Source organism: Podarcis vaucheri, assembly GCF_965113315.1.
Source record: "Podarcis vaucheri genome assembly, chromosome: 5".
In the NCBI taxonomy this organism is placed as follows: Eukaryota; Metazoa; Chordata; class Lepidosauria; order Squamata; family Lacertidae; genus Podarcis; species Podarcis vaucheri.
In genome coordinates this window covers 54,622,751-54,631,667 of record NC_138763.1, presented here as the reverse complement: position 1 = coordinate 54,631,667, position 8,917 = coordinate 54,622,751, and the positions used below count along the sequence as shown (strand labels likewise).

Sequence of the window (8,917 nt, the reverse complement as noted above, 5' to 3'; positions counted from 1 at the left end):
GTAGAAACACTGAAAAACTGAAATTTGCATATTTGCCCATCCTTAGCCATGGCCAATGTACGGTACTTTTGTGAAGGAAAGGTGTATGCTCTGCCTCACATTCACCTCTACATGGTGCTGTTCCTGTTGGGATAAGCTACAGATTTTTTTTCTAGATGAAAGGAATTTAAAATAATGCAAATACCTCTATTTGTCTGAGTTTTCTTTTAGGGGAAATATGTTGCAGTGGGGGGAGATCTAATATAATTGTTATATACTCATAAAAATGAGCTCAGCTTTAAACAGTCGTCTAACCCATTTTGTTCTAACATCTAGCAAACTCCAAGAAAATCTCTTTTTACACAATCTTTTGGATATGTCATTTGCCATTTATATTTGATGGCCTTAAGGGGGAAAAGTTATGAAAAGGTATTAATGCAAGTAGATAATAAAGCTGCATTCTATAAATCTATAGCAGCTTAGAGTAATCATTAAAGCATGCAAAACTCTTTCATCTATTCAAAAATATGCAGTGCACAGAAAGCCTGCTAAGGTGCATGACAAGTCAGAGTTAAATATATATTAATAAATGAATTAGCTTCATAAATAATAGCCATAATGACATTTTAGGAGACAATAAGTCTGAGGATTGTCAGAAAATGGTTGATGTATGAGCTTCACGTCTCAGTGATTCTTCAAAATGAATAGGCTTTGTGGAGATAGTTCAGACCCGCGACCAGCCTATTTCCTTGAATAATTTACTTGTTGTCAATTTGTACAGCCACATTACACATGCAAATTGTGTTGCCTATGCAAACACCACTTTGAGATGATAAAAACAAATTTACGAAGGCTATAGAGGAAGGATTTATTTCACTTTCTCGCCCAGGTCAAGCAATACATGTATCTGACGATTGTGTGTACCCAATTTTGTTGTAATTATATCAGCAAATTATTCTTTATAATCTTATTATTTTTAGCAGTCTCCTTGTGCTTGGGATAATTAGCTTTCTTCACTCAGTGTAAAAACAATTCAACTTGCCAGCGAGGCAGGGCACAGCTCCATTATCTGTTTTGGGTTTAAATTTATTCCCTATATTCTTGGACACTTTGTGTAAATTAAAAATTTCATAGTCCCTAATACTGTACACGCTGTTCATTCAGTGATGAATTAAGGTCCCTAAACCTCTACGTTTGCTATTAGATATCTCACCCACTTTATATGTTAATCTGTGCTAATGAATTCCACAACCCCTAGCCACAGCGAGATGACTAAAATTATTACCACTTACAGAGATATGCCTTTTTCATTTAAAGTTCAATTCAAATTGCTCCCATAAACAGTCTGCCACACAAAGATACCTCCTTTAAAGGAGAGTTACTTACCTGTAAGTAGAGTCTTCTGAAGGTAGCATTATCTTTGGATACACATTCCAAAATCACGTGACCTCTGGCTTCATAGCATGGGAAAACGTTGCTCTGAGCTCGGGAGACACACTTGCCAACTTGTGGAAATCCAAATGGTGATTTCGACTCCTCCCCTTGACCTTGGATTCCCCTCCCCCTGCCTTTACTACTTGATCTGCGATGAAAGGACAGCCATTTTTGCATTAATGAGGATAACATCCTAAAAGCATGGCAGAAGCAACAACGTGAAGATGCTGCCCACTGACACGCTTGGAAGCAGAATAGTCGGAATCAGTGTTTAACAGACGGCTTTTTTTGTCCTATTCTGCACATTCCAATGTTGGCTTCTCCTTTGAGGTCTGTTTGAAAGACATCAGCTCACCTACCTAACTGTTCAGATGGACCACTTTTATCTTAATTGTTTTGCAAAGTTTACTTTATCAATGGCACAGCCATGTTGCATATTTTTTAAAAAAAACCCAAGAGCTGAGGTTGCCAGATCAAATCAAAGAACTCAATCCCTTCTTTAATACCTGATCCACATCCTGGCTGGTCAGGGTTGTATTGTGAAGTGTTTGGATTTGATTTGACAAGTTATTTTCTTAGATAGCCTTAGACCCCAGGAACATTGGTTAGGGGGCTTTAGTGAAGGTGAAACTGAATGGAAATAGCAGATTTCAAAATAAGAAATGCACTTTATTACCCTAAAAGTGCACAGTCTATTATGTGAATATGATTGAGAGCATGATAAATTTCAGATTGAGCTCAGGAAAAAAGTTATTTTCTAGTTTGGGGTTGGGGTGGGGTAACTTGTATTAGCTACTCCTATTCCAAATCAAGACAAAGAGAGCTAAACAAAGTGGGAAGGGTTCAATGACTGTTATATAGGTATAATGCAGAAATTGAAAAAGAGTTCTGGGTATTTAAATGCCATAGTAAGAAGGGCTCTACCAATGCCTTTTTGGTAGGAAAAGCAAAGCAAAAATTTAACCCCCTCTTGTTCGTCCATTTTTTAAAAAATAATATTTATTAAGTTTCCAACAAATTAAGCACAACACTACAAAAAAGCAAAAAAAGAAAAAAACATACAATACAATATAATACATAATAAAAAACAAAAAAACAAACATAATAAAAGAAACAAACAAGACAAAACAGAACAAACCAAAAACCATTTAAAATTTCAATTTCAACATCTTATCTTTCTTTCCCTTATTTCCTCGACCTCCTCACTCCTCCCTTTTTGTATTCCACTTCTATTAATTGTTTCAGCAATTCCTTTCCATCTTCCTCTGTTTTCTATCCTATAATTGTCTTAACACATTCTAGCCATATTTTTCCCTTTAAAACTCAATTAATCTATTTATACTTAATTCCAATTCCTATCCATCTTCCCCTGTTTTCTATCCTATAATTATCTTAACACATTTTGACCTTATTTTCCTTTAATACTCTATTAATCTATTTATACTTAATTCCTTATAACATTTCTACTGAAGCCATATAACTTCATTCCAACGTGCTTCTAACATTCATTAATTTTACAATATTTCTATAAATAATCTTTAAACTTTTCCCAGTCTTCTTCCACCAACTCTTCTCCCTGGTCTCGGATCTTGCCAGTCATTTTCGCCAATTCCGTATAGTCCATCAACTTCATCTGCCATTATCCAACACTTCTGTACTTCCAGGAGACAACCATTCTCTCAGCCAACTAAGAGCAGATGATTCACAACAAGGTTTAGGGGTCTGGCAGGGCAGGTCCACCTCCTTCTTTAGCATCCGTCAATATCTTAAGTTTTACTTGAGGCTTCCTGCCTTGCCAAACAACTCCAAAAACATCCCTCTGCCACCTCCTGATACAATCCATCCCTTCCAAAACTTGCACTGTTTGAAATGAAAGCAACATCCCCAGCATCACAGCAACCCTCATCCCCACCACAACAACTCGGCCCAACAATAGCAACTTCAGATTTGTCCATATTTCCCAATCCCCCTTCTCTTCAATCCAACATCCTTCACGGTTACCCTTAAATAAATTCACATTTTTGGCGGTCATACTGGCCTCCAAAAGCCTCTCTTTCTCAACCGATGTTAGTCCAGTCTCTTCCTGAAGCTCTGTCAGGCTTTCCTTTCCCAATTCAGGTAGGGCTCTGGTCCTCAAGTTCTTCTGTTTTCCTTTAAGTTCCATCATAACAGATGTCACATCGAATTGCCTTTGAATGGATGGGGCTCTTTCACACTCCAGTTGTATTGTATTACATTCAGCAGCAAGGGTTTTCTCCCTGACTTCATCCACAGTTTGCCATGTCGACGTAAATTCCTGTATCAAACTCTGAATGGTTTCTGTGTTGGTGTTCACCTTTTGTCCCAGATTGTCTATTTTCCTGTGAAGCTGTTCCAACGAATCGTTTATTTTCACTAAAGCGACCACTAAGGCCTCTTCGGTCGACATTTCACCTATTATTTTTCCTTTCCATTTACTATAACACTTGAGAAATTCAAGGTCGATCTCAGAGTCTCACAGTTCTTATCTTGCAGCTGGAAGTCCCCCTAGCCCAGCTCTTATAAAGTAACCAATTTCAGAGATTTCCACTAGAGGGAAACAATGTCCCCTTTAAACACAACTCATACAATCCAAAGATAATTTCAGATTTCAGATACTTTTTACTCCTTTTTAGAAGCGGCCGGAGACAATAGAAACAATGTATTTCTCTTCCTTTGCTAGCTGTCAAGGAACATTCTAAGTGCTGTCAATGAACATTCCAAAACGTCAGTCCTACTGGCAGCCCGTTTCCAGAGTCAGAGTGGCTTTATTTCCAACTCCCTTCACTCTCTCCTGCAGGCATACTCGGTCCACAACATTCCCCCCCCTTCTCCTGCCTCCAAGGGGGGTTTTGTGCTCTTTAACGATGGAAATTTAGGCTTTTACAAAAGGCTTTCCATGACTTCACCCTACAGCCTCCTTGCCTCAGTCTGTTTACAAATAAGGAAGGCGGACTTCCTGTTTTGAACCTCCCCGTTTCGATGCCAAATTAAACTTTTAAAATCCGATTCTCCCATCTCAGCTCTACTCACGGGTAATTACTTTGGAGTCAAATTGTCCACAGGAAAAAGTCAATGCTCTCCGGCAACAGCTATGCGGCTTAGCTCCGTGGAAGAAGCAGACGATTCGAAGCACCGCGCCGCTCACCCCACGTCACTCCGGATCCCCGAAACCGGGTTTCCCCGTGAGTAGGGGAGGCGCAAAAGGTGCCCGCCGAATCCCATGTTCACAGGCTTCTCCCGCCTGTGATTTTTACGGGTCTCTGCCTTCGCCGCGGCGGTACAGACCCTAAGTCCCACGGGGCAAGTTCCTCCTGATCAGAGGAACTCCGCCATTGCCGGAGGCACCAACCTGGAAGTTTGTTCGTCCATAATTCACCCATGAAAACAGCATGAAAGAATTGTTTGCTGAAATACCCACCCCAATTTCATCACATGGTATCAGGTATGAGGCTGAGGCTGGTGGGGCACTACCACATTTACACTAATAGACAGCCTCCACATTATATGCTTAAATCCTGTGGTCCCCCAAAACATCTGGGCTGCTGCATCTGTACTAGTTGCAAGCCTTTGCTGATATCCCACTACTGTGCTGGCATTTTGGCTGTGATCTGTCCCTGCTGCCAATATGGGGTTTTTTTTGGCAGAGGGAGAGAAAAGTTGCTAAATGAATGGAAAAGCTTTCATTGCTAGCAACATAGGGAATGAAATATGAAGATCTCTGACAGTACAGTGATGAAAATGGTGGCTACTTACTTGTTCATCGTCTGATCTTCCTCAAGGTCTGCACCGCAATTTGTGGAATAGCACTGACAAACCAAGGAATGGATCTTATTACCAGCGTAACCAGTCTTGGCATATGGCTATAATTATACTGTGTTTTGTGTTGTGCATTTTTTGCACTTAACAGTACTCCCTATGACCTAAATGATTTTAGAATCCCATTACATTGCAGAAACTTCACTTTCCCTAAAAGCATAAAGTCTCTTTATCTATCTATTAAATGTTGATTTGAAAGTTATTGTTTCACAGGATTTAATACAAATGTCTAAAAAGTAAGTGACATAGTAAAAGGGCAGTAACATTTTAAAGGTCATTTTATTGTCTTTGCATCTCTTTCTAAAATCATTAGTATTCGTTTTCAGCAGAGGTTTTTTTTAAACACACACACCATCACGCTAGACAATTTTCCATTATGTTCACAAAAATGAATACAGGGTAGATACTATACTAACACAATGACTGTAATCTACTAATACAATAAGTTCTTCAAACTATGTTTAAACAAGAACTCTGTCCTTGATTATTTCAACTTATTTCCAAAACACTATCTAAAATGAAGAAAATTAATATTTCCCCTCCAGATTTTTGAGTGAAAGGAACTTTGGATTCATTCCTTGCCACCTACTGTCAAGAGCATCTAGTGATGAGTGATTATTTAGTTAATTTATCTTAAATATACATTTTAACATCAGGATTATATAATTTGTCGCCTTTTGTGCAAATAAGTGCATATGTAAATTCCAAATAACATTTATTTCTATCTAACTGTGAAGTCACCAAGCACTGTTCCAGTCAACCCGTTGACAAGAGAGAAATTGTTTAGTGTGAAGTTTTAAAGAAATCCAGAATATATCTGACCAAATTACCTGACTTTGTCAAGTTTGTAATAATATAACAAGTAAAATGAACTCAACTGTGATCCTTATGATATCAGAACTGTTTTTGCCCAGATTATCAACATTTCTTTGTGGAACAAGAAACAGAGGGGAAAGATGGATGGGTAGGAATGGTCAAAATTCTCATATGATTTCAGAGGAACATATAATGGTGGAGAAAGGAGATTGAGCAGCCATGCTTCAGAAGCACTCTGCTTACCCGGCTTGTGGGATGGATAACTACTGTGAATGAGACAGAAAGAATCAGAAGTTTTACAAGAACAACGAAGGTTACCTCCAGACTATTAAGGCTACCTCCAGGCATTGTTAGTGGGTGGTTCCCTAGACTGGATGGATGGGAGGTGGCCTGTTGAGGCACGTAGCTTGGGGTACTCCAGAATCCCTTGCAGTCACTTGAGGCTCAGATGGCCTCAGTGGTGTGGAGTGCCTTCCATCACTTTTGACTGATGGCCCAGCTGCCCCCCTATCTGGACCATAGGCACCAATTATATGGCGCCTTGGTCCCTTTGCCCCCTCCAATAAAATATTGAAGGGGGCTGGACCCCTCAATATTTTCTACAAGTTGGCACCTCCCTCTCTCCTTCCTTCCTTGGGCAGCCACCTCCCCCCCAGCTGGGCACCACCCTCTTTTCCCAGATTGCCTCCTAGGTTTGGTACCATTTTCAAGTGTTTCTAAGCCAAGGCATGTGGGGAAAGGCAGGCAGGCGGGCAGGCAGGCAGGCAGGCAGTCTGAACAGTAGGAGAGGCGAGTGGTTGGCAGGTGAGGTAGGGAGGAGAAGCGAGTGAGCAGGCAGAAACTTCTTGAGCACAGGCAGGGGGTGAGAGGTGAGCAGGTGGAGGGAAGGGGGGAGGGAGACCTGCCCTTAGTTGCATGTGACGGAGGAAGGTGCTCTCTGCAGAAGTGCAGGGAGTGGGGAGAAGTGGGGGTGGGGGGCCCTGCTTCATCCACCTGCTTCATCCACCTTTGAATCTCTCCTTGTCAGTCTGGTAGCATTCCTCTGCTCTGATACACTTACTAGCCAATAATTATTATTTTTATTATCTGCTGGAGATTTCATCAGATAAAAATGACAGGGATGGGACAAAGCCTGGATGTTTCGATTTCTCAGAAGATGTTAGGAAACTATCTTATGCCACTAGTCCATCTACATCAGCATTGTCTATATTGACTGGCAGTGGTTCCCAACAGGTATCTTTCCTAAGTGGAGATGCAAGAGGTTGAACCTAGAACTCCTTGCATGAATATGTATTGTGTCATTGGGCAACAACCCGTCCATAAAGCACCAATATGACACATATGACAATATGACACAGCTGCAAATGAAGCAGTTCTAGTTCCAGTTTAACACCATTGTCTGCATGACTGCCTTTTATTTTGTAGAACCATTTCCTTAGTTGTTCCCCCACCCAGTTTTCCCTTTGTTTTTGTTTTTTTGCCAAGCAGGCCAAATAGACATGATATGTTGGTGGTGGTGGTGGTGGCATCAGAGAGACAATGGAGTGCACCTCTAGGGGTAAAGACAAACCACTGTGTTATCAGCACCAAAGTGACCTCTCTGGAGCACAAGCCTGGGCAGTGTGTGTGGAGGTCCTGGGCTGCCCAGACAATAAGATCCCCCCTCTCAGCCTCACTGATGTGGTCCAAAGGAAAGCAGAGCAATACGTTTGGCAGTAGCTTGGCTGTAGCTGCCAGAAGGAGGTGTACCATCCAGCCATCTTTGGGACTCTACTCCAGATTTGTGTAGGGTTTACTCCTTAGCTTTTTCATCTTCTGAAGATGCCACAAGGCAGTGGAAGTTTAGGATCAGAGTTTTCATTTTCCTATATGGACCGTAGTGAGTGCTAAATAAGCATGTTGCCCAGTAGCAACAGGACCACCATAGGCATGATCAACTCTCATTTTTTCCCCTTGTTGAAAAATGTGGTCTGGTTTGCTTATGTTCTTTTGTGTATCACACACTCTGCTACGGCGCAGGTGGGTCGATTAAAGTGAATACTGGCACAGATGTATGATTTGCACAACACCCTGCCTTTTTATAGTTTGTGGCATTAAAATTTCCAGTAGTAGCATTAATAACTCCACAGCCTGTGCTTTAATTACGGTGCTTTGTTTTATGTTTGGGAGAATTCATGGCACATGACTCTTTCACTCATATAAATGATTGTTTGAATGAATACCAAGACCAGAATTTTAAATGAGAAAGGATGTTAGCTCTACTGACTTCAATACAGTAAATAGATCAGACGCCAAGCATTTAAGATACGTGGACTACTGTTGTGGCCAGTTTGAACTAACAATTGTATGTTTCTGTGTACGTGTTGAACTGGTGGGTCCAGAGTGTGGCGAGTGTGTCATTAAGTGCCTGCTACCATTAAAGCAGAGGTTGTGCAACTGTTTCTGAAAAGACCACCCTGGATGCAGAAGCATTTGGCAATTGCCTCCTATTTACTCTCTTTTGGAAGAAAGTGCTTGAGAGGGTAGTGGTGGCCCAACTTTAGGGACTCTTGAAGGAAACCAATTATTTGGACCCATTAGCTAACTGGCCGCTCCTGGTGGTGATGGCAACGATGTTTTGAACATCACCAATGCAAAAGGCAGCCTGTAAAAGTTCTTAAACCTCTCTCGGCTGTCTTCACCAGTTGATTTTTTATTTCTTTTCTTCTCTGCTTCATCATCATCGCACCTCCTGAATTTCACCCTTAAAAACAACAACACCGGTCCTCATTTTTTAATTTCGGGGGTGAAATGTATCGAAAAGAAGCTGCTTTCTTTATCTTGAATGGTTTACACCAGCTCCTCTGTCACT

At 40.9% G+C, this 8,917-nt stretch overlaps 1 long non-coding RNA gene across 1 annotated transcript; it reads right to left on the bottom strand.

The window, feature by feature from the left end:
- Window positions 1-1,433: 1,433 nt before the first annotated feature.
- LOC309532458 lies at window positions 1,434-8,833 on the bottom strand. The gene is made up of 3 exons (XR_014219873.1): window positions 8,481-8,833; window positions 5,188-5,240; window positions 1,434-1,561 (listed from the first exon to the last, which is right to left on the bottom strand). It is a non-coding gene; the product is annotated as an uncharacterized lncRNA (long non-coding RNA).
- Window positions 8,834-8,917: the final 84 nt, after the last annotated feature.